The 17885-nt window shown below is 49.6% G+C and overlaps 1 protein-coding gene across 8 annotated transcripts in view; it reads right to left on the minus strand.

Annotated features, from left to right (window-relative positions):
* Hdac4 (histone deacetylase 4) overlaps positions 1–14773 on the minus strand; it is a 242442-nt gene extending 227669 nt beyond the window's left edge. For 3 of the 8 annotated variants that reach the window (XM_029480601.1, XM_029480630.1, XM_029480592.1), the window contains exon 1: positions 14682–14770. The gene's annotated coding sequence lies outside the window, so the exon portion shown is untranslated. Of the gene's footprint in view, positions 1–14681 lie in introns of all 8 variants that reach the window. The other 5 variants (XM_029480609.1, XM_021173302.2, XM_029480606.1 and 2 more) reach the window with 3 other exon arrangements.
* Positions 14774–17885: the final 3112 nt, after the last annotated feature.

The raw sequence follows: 17885 nt of genomic DNA on the forward strand, positions 1-17885 counted from the left end.
CTACTCAGCCTGTCTTTTATTATCAAGGCAGTCATAAAAAAATGCTTCTGCCACATATGCAAATTAAATCATTAGTATTTTCCCAATTACAGTAACTGCTTATTTGTATTGCTGATCTATTTTTTCAATTTAGTTCCCTTAATATTAATGATATTAGAAATGCTTTAATAAAAATACTCAGGCAATCAAGAAACAAAATTCTCATTATATACCTTTCTGATTGTGTAAACGGAGGACCACCCAGTATAACCCAGTTGGGTCACCCCACAGAAACTGAGAATAAACCGTAGAGTTGTAGGGCCCTCCCTTCTATGTAGGTTTGCCCACTCCACCAGAGGTCCCCACAACAAGGACAGATGGGCCAGAGCTTCCCAGGACATAGCCCAACCCAGGTTGACACTTCTACATTTACCTACAACCAAATGGGAGGTACTGAGGTTAACATCTCCATGCTAAAGGCACCATCTAACAGTCACTCTTGCTCTATCCCTCCCCCAGCCCCACCTCCCAGAACTCATCCCAGATGCTCCATATCCCTGTAGGGTCAGCACTGCTCCTCACAAGCAGAACCTGGGCCTGCTCTTCCCATAAGGGTGCAGCCCTAGCAGACCTTTGTCAGTCACAACCTTCAATCTAGAGTCTAAGCAATCTGTCAGCAAACTGCGTCTGGGACCTGTGCAGAGACTAAGTCAGACCCAGAACAGGTCGGATAGTGCTGGGTAGGTGGGGTCCTCCTTAACCACGTGGAACCATCTGGGCAAAACAGGTACCCTGTACCTGAACCCTCCAAGAAGCTCAAGATAAATACTCAGCAAGGACATAATCCATGGGTAGATAGGCTCATCTCTACCAACACTCAAAGACTAGGTAGAGTTAAACTGAGTCTTCCGTGTTCCAAACGAAAGATAGCCTCAGTCTGTCCGGCTCACAGCACTCCTCTAGGACGGCTGGGCTAAGAGGCTGACCCCATATGCAAGAGAGGAAGAGAGGTCATTATGGAATGGAAGTAAGCAAAGAGGATGCAGCTAAGCCCACAAACATCTGCAGGGTGTGCAGAGCCTAACTAAGCCCTGCAGAAGCAGCACCAATGGTGGCCAGCAAGGGCAGGAGCAGGAACCACAACGAAGAGACACTGAGATAGAAATGTCTGAGCAAGTGCTCTGAGAGCCGACAACACCACCTTCTAACAACACCCTGGATGGGACAGAGTCATGACCCCAGGGCACCTCTGACCATGCTGCTAAGACCTGGTTACATGCCGAGTCAGCATTAGAACAGCCAGGTTCTAAGGGCCTATCACCTTATCAGGTGTTCTTAATCTGATGCCTAGGATACCCGATGGGCTCCAAAGATCCACAACATCTTAAGCTATAAGCAAAAGGGCATTTGGAAGGCTTTTAGCCCCCCTCTGTGGAGAAAGTTTCAATAAAAAAAGAGCTGACCTTCCTCTAAAGGAGCAAGTGCTGACTGCAAAGACTGCTCTGGCTGCTTCGCCACATACTGGCTGTGTGGCTAGGCACACTCCCAGGGCCCCTCTACCTTTAGCCCTAAAGTGGTCATTGTATTAAATATGGACAGTTTAAAAATGTTTAACAGTTTAAGATAAACTTCCATACTCATGAATCTATGGGCCAAGGCCCAGGAAGCAGAACACCAGACTCAGACAGGCCTTGAGAGAATTGTCTCCTTGTATGTGCCCCAGATTCCGACACTCTGTGTGTAGGGGCCAGTGCTGGGGCACTAGTAATCCCAGATGCAGGAGAAAACAAGTATTATATTGGCACGTATACACACACACACACATGGAGCCTGGAGTCCAACTTCTACGGATTTGCCCTATCTTTCTCATGAACTCTGAGGTGTCAGGAATCAAGTGACTAGGGCTCAAACACCCCTACCCCACAGTGGGGGAAGCCCACTTTCCAGCTCTAACCAGGCACTGCTTTCCAGCTAAATCTTGCTGCCTCCTAGCCTCCCTCATATCAGGAGGCAAAAGAAGTGTCCTCCCTTACTCTGAATATACCGAGACATGCAGGAGAGCTGGTCTCAAAAGGAGGAGGTACCCTGCCCTGGAGCCCTTCAAGGTCCAAAGAGGGATTCTGTTCACCCTTTGCCAGCTTAATGGCAGGAAAACTGTCCTAGCTCAGCTCAATATGGGGAATGTGTCCAGAAGCAACCTATTCCCAGCCTCAAGCCTGTGAATACTGTGGAACTCCAGCTATGAGGCTTAGCTGTGTAAGAGCAGCACACACCTGCTTCAGTTCCAGGATAGGCAGAGGTAACATGACAGGCCTTGGAGCCCCTAATGATGGCCTAGGCAGGGAAGGACAATGGTCAGTACCAAGAAAGCCAGGAGGCTGTGACACTGTCACTGAAGTTGAGAGTTGGCTGTCTGCCCACTGGATAATCACCTGCAGCCCTTTCCTAACAAGCCCAAACCAGCCGAAGGCAGGAATTCATAAAGGCCTAGAGCAGAAAAGCTCAGGAGTGCCGTTAAGCAGGGTCTAGGCAGTGTGTCCACTGAGGATACGGGAAGGAAGCTGCAAAAGGGGATTGACTGAAGCCAAGAGAACCCTGAAGATGAGGCAGAAATCAGTGTTCTGGTCCAGGCAATAGGAACCTTGGAACACTTGGGAAGAATGGCATGACCAAGGCTGAGGGGGAAGACAACAGTGCAGGTAACTAATAAAAAACCTGGAGGCTCAGGTCTGAGGGGATTAGGACCAAGCCAGGAAGGCACCCCATGACAGGTCAGCGATACTGGCAGGAGTGGGTCAACACTGAAACAGGAAAGAGACGACACCAAAAGTAGAAACAACCCCAGGACCACTAGGACTGGGTCACAGGGTCCTGGCTACAGGAGGACCCATGTAACACAACTTTGAAGAAATCCTCCCAGGAGCAGTGTGAAGTCAAGGTAAGTTCTCATGAACAACAGGATTGGTAGGCCAAGTAGGGACAAAGCCCGGGCCCTAGATGAATCCAAGACTAAAGTGAACAGTATGGAGCCACAAAAAGATGGAGGATAGAGTCCTCCAGGCAGAAGCATCCTAGAACCTGCATGGTTATCCAGGCAAGGATTAAGGTCACAGATATGCCTGCAAAACTAAGACGCCCTAAGGAAAAGAGGTCAGCACTGCTGTCTTACCTCTTCAACCTAGAAGAGCTAAAACCAAAGCCCATGACCCTCAGGAAGGTGACCCTTATCCTCCCAATGCCTAGCCTACCCCAGGCCATTTGATGAGTTGACACTTAAGACTTCTACCTTAAAAAGGGCAACTCAATACTCTTAGCCTCTAAAGATTAAGGCCCAGCATCTCCACACAGAGCGGGAACTGCGTAAGGACCATACTCTCTAAGCAAGGTTCTTATCATCCTAACCCTAAAGGCCATCATATGCACAGAGCCTCCAAACTCCACAGGTCCTCGATGAGTGGCAGTGAGCAGAATGTGCGCTGGCCTCTTCCCACCAGAAATCAATGAAAAGAATCTGAATTTATCCTGAAAATGGGTTCCAGTGTACAGGCATGTACATGTGGATGATGTGGATGCATATGTGTATTGTGTTGTGCATGCAAGTACATGTAAACATGCAAATGGGGAGGGCTATGTGCACATGTCTATGTGTTGTGTACACATGCATGGGGCAGGAACTGCATTCTCAGAACCAAAGTAGAGTTGAAGAAAGGGGAATGGGAAGGGGTGGCTAACAAACAGCATAAACAAGGTCACCTGCCAAGGCAATTGCCAAGCCCACAATATCAACCAGTGGCCAGAACGTTCCCCAGCCTTGTCCCACAAGGCCACTTCTGCCATCCATGATACATTTTCTCAGTGTGCTTTGCTCAGGAACAAAAGTCACCAATACAACCACTAAGAGTCTTCCACCTTGCCTCCTATGTCAGAAGGTCTGTGCAGGAGTCTCTCTGGTCAGAATGCTCTCCACACTAGGCATAGCACACCAAAGCTAAAACAGCTGCTGCCTCCCTCCACACACACTCAGTGGCTAGCCTGTACCCTGCAGCCAGGGGTGTGATACTTGATCCTCACACAACTTAACATGGCAACATCCCACCACTCTGGTTATGCAGAAAAGAAAACAGAGAGGCCAGGCAAATAGCAAGAGAACAGCTTGCACACAAATGCACCAGATGCACACCTGGCCTGTTTCTCAAAGTCTAAGCCCCTCACCACATACTTTAGCCATCCAAAGTCAGAAACTGAATGAGCCCTTCCAACTGGGGCACTACTCCACTGTGCACATCAGTTAATATGAAAGCAGGAAAGGCACAGGCTCAAAGCAGCTACAACCTGAACCCATGGCCCTCACATGGAACTTGCCACACTAGGGACATGAGCTTCTTCAGTGGTAGGCTAGAAGCAGGAGTATCCAAGCCATGGGTCCACATGTAACAGCAGTACCAGGTCTGCTAGACTAAAGAAGCCTAGCAAGACACAGCTGGCCCCATGCATGTGGGCCTCAGAAGGCAGTCAGGCCAATAGGGCAAGGTTGGGGGCTGGGCTGCCAACCACTGCATTCTGCCCAGTAACAAATATCTTCAGAGACAGAAATTCTCTAATCCAAGCTGTAAATGAAGAGATTGGGGCCAGGAGTCTGGACAGCTGATGCTGTAGCCTGCCACAGGCTGGAGGACCACAAAGCCCAGACCCTGAAGATTCTCTTCTGATCCCAAAGTAGACGCCTTCCCCAAACTCCCTGGAGCACAGCAAGGGATATGGATCACAAATGAGCCTGGGCTGCATTTGTGCATGCCCTCTCAGGAGACACTTGGCACCCTCACACATCTACCTGTGGCAGGAGCTTCTGTAAAGCATCCTCAGAGAACTGATAGTCATGAGGAGCAGGATCAGCCACAGAGGGAAGCTGGCTAGTGGGTCTAGAAGCCCTACCCTCTGGATTTCTGCACAGCTCAGCTACTGGGACCCCCGTCTGCCCTGTCCTTCTGTTTACTTAGAACCCCAAGCCTGAATGAACATCTACCTCACTGGGCTGCAACCCATACTCCACAACATAATCCTTTCCACCTTTGTGACCTACATGTGGAGGTGTAGAGTCCCTCTCTGAGGTCATCTGTATTTCCCAGTTAGCCAGCAGAGGCAGAAATGAAGCAGGACCCTGTATCTACAAGAGGCTAAAGCAGCTGTGTGCACACACCACTAAAAAAATACCACACAGTCCCTCCAACTGACCTTGCTGCATACTGGACCTCCTAAGCAGATCATTTCTCCCTCACTGAGGAGAGACCACATGAGACTCAGGTCTGCAAAGTGTTCAGCACAGCCTGTGCTATAAGCCCCAAGCTCACTCACAAGTTCTGCTCCATAACTGCTGCAGAGACCAAGGAAGCTCCAGGTGCTTCATGATGATGGCAGCAACCTAGCAACTGCCACCCTCCTCAGCATCCTTTTCCTTTCCCTCCCTCCTGAGAGCAGCCATTTCCATAGGAGGAGGCAGATGTCCCAGCCAGTTTCCGGAAGAGGCAAGCCCATTACCAGCATGTAGGCTGAGCCACGCTGTGTAGTCTGTCTTCTTAAGGCAGAGCCTGACTCAGAGATGTTTTAAGACCAAAGCCAGAACAAGCTGCATGAACTCAAGACTCTGCTGAGACAAAGATGGTCCTTCCTGAAGGGCATGCAGTAAAGGAGCTCTGAGACACTTAGCAGGGCCCCTTCACTCATGAAGCTGACTTTCCTAAGACCAGGTGCAAGGTTGGGGGGTGGGGGAGGACACATCCTTAATACATTGTAGAGGAGCCAGCTCTCGCCCTGCTGGAACACTTCCTCCATCTGTACTTTGGAAAGTGGGCCAGTCAATTTCCCAGAGTGCATGATGTCCTTTGTATTGCTGTGGAGAGACCTTACCTGATAAAGCTAACACCAGAAAGATCTCCTCTGTGACACTGAGAGCCACCATATGCTGTCTTTTCAGGCATCTCAGAGGGACATCACCCCTGCTTCATGCTCCTCCATTCCTCAGGAGCTGCCTGGCACTTCCAGAGTATACGCTGCTGCCCACAGCAATCCCATGGAGTATGCATACAGGCTGCACTTCTCCTTCAGTCCTTCTTGCCTTCCCCAGGATCTCTGTCCCTCAATGTGCGACCAGAAACTGTTACATGCCTACAGCACCTATATCCTGCGCACACTGTCATGATGCTTCCCTCCAGTCACTATTACCTTGGCCAGAATGACAGTGATTCCTGCTCCTATCAAAGACAAACAGTGAAGAGAAGGGTGGAAACCACCCAGAAGGCAAGGGAACAGGAAATCCCTTAGCAACTGGATGCATGGTAAAGGACCACACAACAGCTCTTTTCCACAATACCAGGTAGTTTGGTGACAACTGAGATCTATCATAAAAAGGCCATCAGGTCACTTCCACAGCCCCTCCTGGAGACAGGGCAGCACTACTGGCTCAGGTACAAAGAGCTGTGCAGACTCACTGACAAGATGCCTACAACCATAGGCCAGGCCCTGTGTGTAGGAAGGGACTACCATAGAGTAGTGCCCTGATGGGCTCATGGCATTTCAGTAACAACTATCCTAAGCTCTCAAGTCCACAATCTAAGTAAGAGTCCCTGCAAGGGCAAAAATAGATAAATCCTTGTTCCCAAATGACACTAAGGTCCTGCAAGGAGGCCTCCCAACCAGATGCAGGCACAGAAACACCCTAAGCTGGCACTGGGCCTCAGAAAGTCCTGCAGTTGCATCAAAGGCCTCATCACCAACAACAAACACCTCTGCAGGTGGCATGTTCTGCCCTTAACTCTATTCCTACCAGAGGCCTGTCAGCAAAGAGAACTGTGAGCACCATAAGGTAAGGAACAGAATAAAAAGACAGCAAGATGAAGGCCAGGCCTCAGGGAGCCCACTTGTCCAGAATCTTCTATGAGCAATTCTATGGAAATTCTCCCTCCATCCTACAGATGGCATGAGATGAACCAAGACCACGCAATGCTGCTAGCCAGGTAAAGGTCAAACAGGGAGTTTCGCTCAGATTTGACTCAACACTCACGATCTGTCTCCAACACTCCAGACTTGTGGAAAGTCAGCTTCAGAACCACTATCCTATACCACAGGCAGACAGTGCCAAAATCAGCAGAGCTATGCATACATCCCCACACCTGTAAGGAGCCATTCAAGGAGCCAGAAGACAAGACACCTCAGACAAATAAAAGTCCCATTGTCGGCCTCTTTGCTCCTCTAACTATATTCCCACTCAGATTCTGAAAAACTGCCACCAAAGTGCACCCAAATGATGATCACATTCTACCCTGACAGAGGAAACCCTCTTCTCTGAGAAGGACTATTGACTAACTCTAAATCCCAACACCGTCTTCCACAAGGCCCAGCACTGTGGCTTGCTCCATGCCAGCTGCTGGAAAGAAGAGCCAACCCTGTTTCCTGGGGACTTCAATGGGTACCAAAGTACAAACCTTTCAGGTCAGCTACCACTTCAGCTGACAACTGCAGGAGACACTGGGGCTGCTGCAAAATGTGCAGGGCAATAAATATGAAAGGCAACAGCCTGCTCTGGAAAAGGAGCTCACCAGAAAAGTTACAAACATGGCAGACCTGGATGTGTCCCTCCAGCTCAGAGAAGCAAGCAAAGAACAACACAGGAGCTGCATGCACAGAAGTGTCCCAAAGAAAGGGAACAGAGACCACCAATGCCAGTCCTCCCAGTATGGACCTCACAGAAATGCCATAGCAAAAGGAGCCTTATCCATTGTGGCATTTACCAACTACTTCCTAAGCTCTTTAAAGGCCAAGAGTAACTTAGACCTAACCTGCCAACCGTACTAAGAGGCCACAGCCCAAACCTGAACTGGTAAATGACAGAGACCTAGCATGAGTTCAGAGACAAGGGTGCCCCATAGATAGTAGAAGAGCAGGGACTGTGTTATGTGTTTTGTCACACTCTGCTGATCTGCTCACTGCCACATTACTGCAATAACATGGGCTGGCAGGCAATGGCATATAGTCCTGGGATTTGCTGCAGACAGCGATGTCAAGGTGAGGTCTTCCTCCACCGGCTCCCAGCAAGCATCTCCCCTGAACAAGCTTCTTCTCTAAGAGGTCTTGGATGGGCCACAGAGAAAGCTCTCAGCAACACAACTTCAATGAGGGAGTGAACCCCCTCCCCTCAGTCTGCAGCGCCAGCCTCAAGAGTAGAGTGACCAAGGCTGACACAGGGGCCTCCATGATAGTGCTTAAACCCTAGCCCTAGCACACACTCTAGGGAGAGCCCAGCCATACCATGGGATACCCAGGAGCCTCTAAGATATGCCTCAACATGGTCAGAAAGGTCAAGCACATCACCAACACTGCCAGGCATAGGCATAAGAAACAGAACTGAGGGAATGCAGCCACATTAGACAACAGATAACTGCGCTGCAAGGCACAGCAGTCCTTCACAAGAACAAGCCCCATGCAGCCAACCCAAGAATACCCAGCTCTTCTCTGCTCACACACTCCAGCTAAGCAGTGCTTGGAACACGGCATCATTCCACCATGAGGGCCTTCCCACCCTGATGCAGTCCCACCACTCTGCTCTGACTCAAAAAGACGGTACCTATTCACTAACAAGCACATGCTCCCCCACCCCCTGCCAACCTGCTTGGGCCCCTTACCACCCCAGCCACAGGGAACTCTCTCAGCCTTCCCAACTCATGCTTCACACACCCTGGTTCTCTGAATGGCAACGTTATGCACCTGTTGTATGTCTGCTGCGCCTTCTAGGTCCCTATCTGCATCTGTGCGTCTTTCTGGTGGTCAGTGGTAAGGAGGAGAGGTGGGATCTTCAGATGTCAGTGCCAGCCACAAAGCAGATGTTCAATGGAGTCCCATGTCCTGAGCCTAATCTGAAACCATAGCCCAGGCTTATGTGCAGGATGAATACTTAGAAAAGACCTAACAGATCCATTAGAAATATTCACAACCTTCAGCACCAGAGACCAGGGGTAAGGGAAACAGAAAAACTTCTGTTTCAAAAAGAACTACTCTAGCAAAAAAAAAAAAAAAAAAAGCAGCCAATGAAGGAGTCGCCAGTCCCTCACCATTGGGACAGCACTCCCACTTGGAATGCTGCTTCAGGCTTTCAGGCCATAGATGATTTATTGTCTCAAGCTTAAACATCAATCCAACAAAAGCTCTTGACTCGCACAGCCGGAATACTTCACAGACAACAGTAAACTAACAAAGCCCAACATGCACTTTTAAACAGAGCAGACTCTAGAATGTTTATGTATGCAACCATATTAAGGGATCATGTTAAAATTATGAGGTTAAGTAAGAAATGATTAAGTAATGCTATTAATTCCAAATTAAAACAAACAGAGAAAATGTCTTTAGCAGGAGCAGCAGCTTGCCACCTTGAATACCACAGTCAGCCCCCTCCACCCACCCAAGGGACAAGCTGGGAGCATTTGCCCTGGCAATGCACAATGGCCCATTTGCTATTTGGCAGCTGTATGTAAGCCCTTTCTGCTTCTCGCTCCTTGCTACATCACAGAACCCACTTCACTTGTATTTATGGATCTACTTAACAGCGTGTAATCTCCAAAATCAGGAGCAAGAAGTTCCCAGATGCTTGAGGGGAGAACAGGCAATTCCAGAACCCAGACAGACAGCACAGGGGCAATGGTCTGGGTGTGAGTCCTCACCACGCTCTACTTCCAAGACCCACCTATTCATCAGGTACCTGAGCTGCCACGGACCAGGCACAAATCAGACATGAGGCACTCACCGCCTTTTGACTCCTTAAGGTCTTCAGCCAGGAAGAAATGACATTAAACAACTAATGTCACAATAAGCTATGAAATTGCACAACTGGAGAATGTGAAAAAGGAGTAAGAAGGCCTTTGAGCTAAGCTGAGTAGAAAACTGAAGGGAGGACATGAACCAAAGAACTGGGGAAGACAGATGCAATGGGAGCTGCATGTGCAAAGGCCCTGGCCAAGGAAGACCAAGAGGAAGTGGGGACGCAAAGCAGGCCGGATTGAAAGCTCAGCAATGAGGCAAAGACCCTGAGTGAGGGCTGCGAAGCCAGAGGCGAGGGCTCACATGCTCTCTGGGTCTTCTAGAGACGCCTTGACAGGATTTCCTGCATGGAGTAGTAGGCAGAGACCCGCTCTCATAGAGGTCAACTAGAAACTGCCTGCAGCACGGACTGCACCAGAGCAGAGCAGATCCATGAGGCCAGCCCCACCTTGGAGAGCTTAGGAGTGACTCAGAGCAACAGTCTCAGATTCTTCTAACACTAAATGTTATCATCAGCCTCCCAAAGACCTGCTTATTCTCCTGTGAAAAAACTTAAAGTGGCATCAATTGTTTTAACACTACCATTATATCATTTTAAAATTTTCTATACTGCAAAAATGTATATATAACCAACGTCAACATGAATAAACACAATGATGGTCTCTTAGGCCTCATTTTCCTGATATCCCAATGGCCATCAATATCACCTTGGAAACTCATTAGAAACCAGAAAGCCAGTCAGTCTGCAGACTGCTCTAGGCCAAATGCCTCTGTGTACCACGCACAGGGAGGTTACCTGCAGCAACAAGGGTACTCACAGAGCTGTGCTTCTGCAGACGGCAGAGCCCGTGTCTTGCAAGTACTTGGATGTCAATGTGCTTACCACAGTCATTAGAATAAATTCTAGGATTCAGTACTGCCTCTTGAATGAACGGCATTTAAATCTTTGATACTTCCCTGGAGAGAAATCAGATATTTTGTATGATAATATACATTGTTCTCTCTATAGAACAAATGTGTGTATACCTAATGCTTACATTGTGCTTCCTATGGGCCTAGGTCCCAGCCTAAGCATTTGTTACATATAACTTGTTAACCTCTAGGAAGCCATATCCTTATCACAGTTGTGGGTGTTGTTATCAATCTCACTAATACAAAGGGCACAGATGTAATCTCCCGTACACTGGGTTATTAGCTACGCTCAGTCTTTTCTCTTAGCTGTGAAGATCTGCCTACCTGCATGCCTTACAAACTGTAACAGGGAAGCTCATCCGTTTATTGTTAGTTTGCAAAAGCTCTTTATATATACTGGCTATTAGGCCAAATAGGTTACACATTTTTTTCTCTCTTGTCTCTGAATCTTGGTTATAGAGTCTTTCTCCAAAGATTTTCTTCTATTAAATCTGCCAATATTTTCTCTTAAGGCACTGTCTTGGTTTTAGGATAAGAACACTTGAGTGCTGTAGTTCCTCAGTTAGTGGTCCTCAAATACATTCTTCCAATAAAAATTTCCCGTAAGTAAGACTACCAGCAGTACTAAGCAGCTCTGAGAAATGGACACAGACCATAGGCTGTCTGCTGCCAACCACCGCCTGCTTGCAGACAGCCTTGGAACTTCTCAAAAGACCCAAGCAAGCAAGAACAGGCTGTAACAACCACCAGCTAACTGGACCGCTCTGATTTCTGTGATGCTCGGGATAGAACCCAGAGCCTTTCAACGTTACACAGAAGGCACAACGAAGACATTAAAGTCACTTCCCTGACTCAAATGAAACCCAGAGCGGTGACAGCTCAGAAGGGCAGACAACCTAACACCATACTGGGAAAGTATTCCAAATTATCTTCTCAAAGTAGCTGTGCTCTTCCAAACAACTCAATAACACTAACCTTCCACACAGGCTCATCCTGGGCCCAAAGCAAACGTAAAGAAAGGCTCAGCCTCTGGGACTCAAGGCTGCCATTCCTCTCACATCCCTGCTATCAAGGGTGTGTAGCGTCACCTATTTCTTGTAGCTGTGGGAGCAATAGAGGAGACGAAGATGGAAAGTGCTCAAAGAATGGCCCATGGCTCTTACTGGGTGCTCATTTAAACATCTGCTACTGACTCGTGTGATCTCCCTGATCCAGGGAAGGAAGACACTCTCATCTACTCAAGACCTTACAGTGTTCTAACTGGGTCCAGTTACATGGAGGGTCTCAGTGGGGTCCATTTGTGTGGACCCCAGTCTGGCCTTTCAGGAAGTACGGAGGCATGTCTGAGAGGCAAGGGCAGCAGCAAAGCCAAGAGCAGCTGCAGATGCCAGACCACATTCCACCCTAAACAAAGCCCATCCTGCTCACTCACATGAGCCCAAGAGCAAACAACTGCCCTCCTGACAGCTCAGAGCACTCTGCAGAAATGGACTAGGATCTGTTCAAATGAAGCAGCACCTCTGACTCTGCCCCCCAGTCACCTGCACCTCGAAGGTCAGTGTCACACTTAAGGCCCAGAGTTGGCTAAGCAGCAGGACACGGGATGGTCACTGGAGACCAAGACAAGGCCACTCCAAAAATCTCTTTGGGGCCCCTACCCCAGGACTGGGTTACAACCAATGGGACATGAGCTCAACTCTAGATTCACCCTCTGAAGCCTACATAGTCACCCCAGGGCCCAGAGACATCAAAAGCCCTGGTCCCGGGACTGAGCACCACCCCACCCCACCCCAATCTTCCCGTGCAGCAGGTGTCTCTCATTTCTGCATCTCCCTGGCTCCCTACATCAGGTATTAATGTATTACTTATGGCAGCATCAGAGTTCTGAAAAACCAGCCGTTTTCAATAGAAAATGGCATGGACGAGGCTTGACAGGAGTGATGAAATTTTCTTCTGCTCTGGCAATTAGGACGGCACAAAGTCGCCTTTCCTTTGGTGCCACCCCCAACATCAAAGGATTGGAATTCAAAGCCGTTCATGCTGCATTGAAACCTCACAATGAGGCTGGAAAATGGAAGTCGATTACTGGGCAAAAATATGCAGTAGTTAAAAGGAAAGAGTTCTAAGGAAATTAAGCTGCAGCAGCCCCACGACGTGTGGAAACTTCCAGCACCAGAGCTCTTCTGGTAAACATCAAGAGGGGCATCCTCCTAACAGGTTTGAAAGCAAAGTCAAGCTAGGAGCCAGGAGCCCCAGGAAGACAGTGTGCCATGTTCTCTTGCCCACCTCACCAGCAGCAGCCCCTAGCTTCTGAGAAGGTGCCCTCTGGGGGCTTTATATGTTGCACAGCTCTCTGATGTTGCTAACCACAGACATTCTTGCTAGGGCTGCTTAGGTCACATCTGTCCTTGGTCTCTAGGCTATCCAGGCCCCGTCTGCAGTTCACAGTCATTCTTCTCCCCCACAGGGTTCCCAGATACCCTGTAAGCAGCCTGCAGACCCCTAAAGGGGGCAGTGTTACCTCTGCCTTCTAGCAAACCCAGCCTCTTCTGGGTGATTACTGCTCTTCAGGAAGGCATTTGATCTTTAAAAGAAAAGCCAGAACACAGAAAACCATAGAAGTCTTACAGTGTGTCGGGTGTGTGTTTTTAAAGCATGAAAATACTTCCCTCCCACACAAACGGGGAGTTCTTCTGGGGAAAGATGCCACAGATCCCGAGGAGTGGCAGATCTGGGAAAGCGGATGGGTCTTAAAAATAGACAATTGAACCTAGACTAGAGCTGCAAAGCTACCTGGGGGGAAAAAATGAGAATTTTTAACTAAATCTCACATATATTTTGATATCCAAAACTCCTTCCTGATGAAACTTCTAACTGGGTGGCATTTTGCATTTCCAATTATAATGGAGTAATTGTGTTGCCATAGAGACTGCAAAATTCTGCAATAACTTTTGCTGCCTTGTAACTGTTATAGTGTATATTTGTGTACAAGCAGCTGAGTTTTCTTAATTCAACCTCCTTGCCTCTCCACAAGCACTACACCTACACCACCACCACCACCACCTTCTTTCTGGGTGGATTTTGAAACCACTACACTAGCTTTCATCAAGCCGGTCCTGAAATAATGCACGGAATTATCAGAAGCAATTAAAACTCCTGGCAACCTCGATCATATCACGAAGGAAAAACCGAAACCAGGTCAAGGTGCAAGCCGCCAGCATCCCCCTAGCCCCAAAGTGCGACAGGGCCATGGCTGTTTACACGTTAATACTCGCAGGCCTTAAATGCTTAGGTGGTTTGTGGGAACAGACAGAAAAGCCTGAGCAGAGAAAAGCAGGGAGGCAAAGTGACTACACAGGCCTTTCCTTCCTCCCCGAGCAGGCTGAGTGGCTCTCGGAAAGCAATTAGGTAGGTCTCTACAGTAATGCAATTAGGATTTAGTTAAGAAAGTCATTAGTTCTAAAATAACTTAAGTTTAATTTCTGCGACGCTTTATTTGAAAATCGTGTCACAGCAGGTCAATTTACAGCATGCAATAACCAAAACACTGCTATCAGCGGCTGCAAGTTATTAACAAATTCTCCGTGTGCATTAAAGGAGAACACGGGTTCCACACCCGGCCTTTCCGACCGACTCCCGCTGTGTGGGCTACAAGCCGTGCCTTCGGAACCCTCGCTCAGGGTGGACACCGGGTCGTCTCCCGGGCTAGCGCAGCTCCTCGCCAGCCCAGCGACGGTCCGGGCCGTGCCGCGGCCCCCGCCCCGCCGCCCGCCGCCGCCGAGGGGCGTTTTCTGCAAACTCACAGGCTGACAAAGTTACATAAACGCCCCGGCCCCCGCCCCCGCGCGCCCACCTGCCCGCCCGCCGGCGCAGGCCGCTCTCCCGCCCGCCAGCCCGCGGCGCAGGGCCCCGAGGCCTCGGCGGGGCCGGGCGTCCACCTGCCGCCAGCAACCGGGCGGCGCGGACAATGACGGCCGGTGGCTTACCGCGGCGGCGGCGGGCCGCGTCTAGCCCTGCTCGGGCGCTCCGAGCCGCATCTCCTCAGCCTGCGCCGCCGCCGGCGGGCGGGCGGGCTCGGGCGGCGACGGCGACAGCAGCCGCGTTGAGCGGGCCGGGCGTGAGGCGGCGCGGCGGCGGCGGCGCGAGCAGGCGCGCGGGCTCGGGCTCGGGCGGCGGCGGGGATGGTGCTCCGCGGCAGCGGCCCCACAACCTCCCCTCCTCATTCACAAAAAATTGACCCACGTTGAACCATGATGCTGCTCCCCCTCGAGCGCAGAGCCGCGCGGGGATAGGCCGCGCCCTACGCCCGTCAGGCGCCCCAGCCCCGCCCCTCCTGCCGGCGGCCCACCAGCCATTGGCTGCAACGGCTTTGCGTCACCTCCCCCCGTGGGCCCCGCCCCCTGCCTGGTTTCTAATGAAGAAAGCGTCAATTACGGCTCGGCCCCGCCTCCAAGAATTCAGCCGCCCTTCCATTGGTCCGAGAGTCCTAAGTCCGCCCCACAATAGCCCAACAGCCAGCCCCGCTTCGCGGGCGCTGCAAAGGGGCTCCGCCTTCGTCCGCCCTTTCTCAAAAGTTCCAAACCCCATTGGCTCCCAGCATTGTCAATTCTAATGAGCGGGGCGTACCGAGGACTCTCCAGGCGCCAGCTCTGAGAGCTTTTGCTGTTTTAGAAAGAGCAGGGAGCTGGTGCGCGAACTGATTGAAGCCGTGGACAGACCTCCTTGGCAGCCCGCGGCGCTGCCTGGGTCAATACAGTGTTCCTGAGCGCCTGTCTCATGCTCTAAGGGGGCGCGGAAAAGCACAGACTGAGGCGAGGGCCCAGCCGGGCCTGGCAGCAACCTCCATCTTAAGCAAGGCACAGATCACGTGGGCTGCGTGCGGGGGACGCCGAGCCCAGAGGGAGTGCGCAGGCGCGGCGGGCCCCGCCCTGCCCCGGGGCAGGCGCGCCGCTTGGGGGTGCGGCTGTGACTGTGGGGCCTTGCGTGGCCGTGGGAACTGGGGGTTCTGGGACCGCTGCTGTTGCGGAGGTGTATTCTTGGGTCGCCGCCACCGCGTCCGGGTTTGTCGGGACCACCCCTTCTCTGAGGTTCTTCTACACCTGGGCCAAGCGCCTATAATTGGCGTTCGCGAATGTGGATAGACATGAAAGGCCATCCTTCTGGCTCCCTTGGGTCCATTTCATCAGGAGAGTAGTGCAATTTCTCATCCTGTGTTCATGATATTTCCAGAATCCCACATCCAAAACGAAGATGAGAGCATCTGGTCCCCCCTACGTGGCCTGACCTAGGATGCTGGCCTATTTACTAGGCCTTGCCTTATAGGAGTTGAGTAGAGATTTAATAGCATTTTTGTTCCATGACTGGGGGAAAATTGAAGGTAAAACAATTCGCAAGAAGCAATAGATTCTTTTCATTATCTCAGGGTAATACTGAGTTAGAAAGCTTCGTTCACTGGGAGAAATTCATACTCTAGGATAGCTCAGCTGTGAAGCCAAGGGATGAATTGTGGAATAGAAAAGAGCAGACGAAAATGACCGCACTTAGGGGTGCTAGTGCAGCTGCTTATAGAAAAGTACACTACCAAATTTACATACAAAATAATGCAGGATCTGCAGCCTGCTAACATTTAGATGAAACATGAAGTTCAGAAGTACTTGAAAGGATAAAGACATGCAATAATCACAGATTTGGTGAGTACTGAGTAAAGACAACCCTAAACAAAAGTGCCATGAGAAAGTGCTGGAATATAATCTTAGGTACAGTTACTCTGAAATGATAGAGTTCAGTTCCAGGGTCGGGGGAGTATTGCTCTGTGCTGATTAGACCTCACAGAATTGTGATTGGTACATAGAAGGGCTCTAGCAGCAAACAAAGAGTAGGGGAAGGGCACCCCAGTACCACCAGGGTTTCTATAGGGCTTTACAGAGTCCCATTCTCAAACAGAGGCTTGGTGTTAGAAACCAGGAGATCAGAAATAAAAACAGACCTCTAATACAAAAACACCCAAGAATTAGTAGAAGCCCACCAATTAAAAATTAAACACAAAATCTTAGAACAACAATATCAACCAGCCAGACCCCACCCCCCCCATCCCCACCCCCAGAGCTTCCAGGAACTAAGCCACCAACCAAGGAGTACACATGGCTCCAGCTGCATTTGTAGCAGAGGACGGCCTTGTCATGCATCAATGGGGGGAGAGGTCCCTGGTCCTATGAAGGCTGGATAGATGCCCCAGTGTAGGAGAATCGAGGGTGGGGAGGTGGGAGTGGATGGGTGGGTGGAGGAACAACCTCATAGAGGCAGGGGAAGGGGGGGATAAGATAGAAGGTTTCTGGGAGGGGGAAAACCAGGAAAGGGGATAATGTTTGAAATATAAATAAAGAAAATATCCAATAAAAAAGGGGGGTGGATTTAAACACAAAAACTACTTTCTGACTAGAGATAGAGCACTCGTGACTGGCACGAATAAGACTCGGTTTCCTCCCCAATATGGAGAGAGGTCAGGCTCAGCCAAATGGGCACGCCTATAATCCCAGGATCTCAGAACTTGGAAGTAGAACCAGTCTAAGCTGTGTGGTAAGATACATGCTCAAGACTCTGGATTTGATCACTAGCCACCTAGAAAGGAAAAACCTTACAGACATACTAACAGCAGCAGGGAATGTGCACTGAGTACGTGCGTTAAACACATGACTTTAGAACACATAGCAGAAAATTCCCAATCGTATCAACCAGAGAATACTGTAAATACCTAAGTATAACTTCAAAAGCAACTGAGAGTGGCATGATTGGAAGGATGAGCAGGTAAGAAGAAGAATGAAGGTAAAATTGCTCCCAGAAAATGAATAGACTTTTGGGTGGAAATTGATGGCCCTGTCTGTCCCATCTGTCACTGATGAGCAGCCTTCTGAGCCAAGGCCTAGGACTGACCAGTTCTTAGTTATTTCTAATATTAATCCTCTAGAGTCTTAAAAAGTAATGAAGATGGCTTTTCAAGTCAGTGGAAAAAGAAGATGGAATGCAAACTGCTAATAATTTGAAAATAATGCATTTCTACCTCATCAAGAAGAGAAATACCTAAGCATTTAAAAAAATACTTAAAAAAACTGTTAATGGGCATATTTGTCAGGCATACCATTAATAATCATAAAAGAAAGTACCGAACACTTGGCTTAATTGAAAATGGTTAA

Source organism: Mus caroli, chromosome 1 (genome assembly GCF_900094665.2).
Source record: "Mus caroli chromosome 1, CAROLI_EIJ_v1.1, whole genome shotgun sequence".
Lineage (NCBI taxonomy): Eukaryota > Metazoa > Chordata > Mammalia > Rodentia > Muridae > Mus > Mus caroli.